Here is a 213-nt window from a genome sequence, read left to right as displayed (position 1 = left end):
TTTTTTTTTTTTTTTTTTTTTTTTTTTTTTTTTTTTTTTTTTTTTTTTAGTGGTTGCTCTTTTGTTTGTGCTTTTCTGTTTGTTTTGTCTTTTTATTTTGTTTGTTTATCTATTTATTTTTAATTTATTTTTATTTTTTTATTTTTATTTATTTATTTATTTATTTATTTATTTTGTTTGCTTATTTTGTTTGGTTTGTTTGGTTGTTGTTCC

The sequence above is a fragment of the Eimeria mitis genome, genomic scaffold (genome assembly GCF_000499745.2).
Source record: "Eimeria mitis Houghton genomic scaffold, Emh_scaff1406, whole genome shotgun sequence".
NCBI lineage: Eukaryota > Apicomplexa > Conoidasida > Eucoccidiorida > Eimeriidae > Eimeria > Eimeria mitis.
This window is presented reverse-complemented; position numbering follows the sequence as displayed.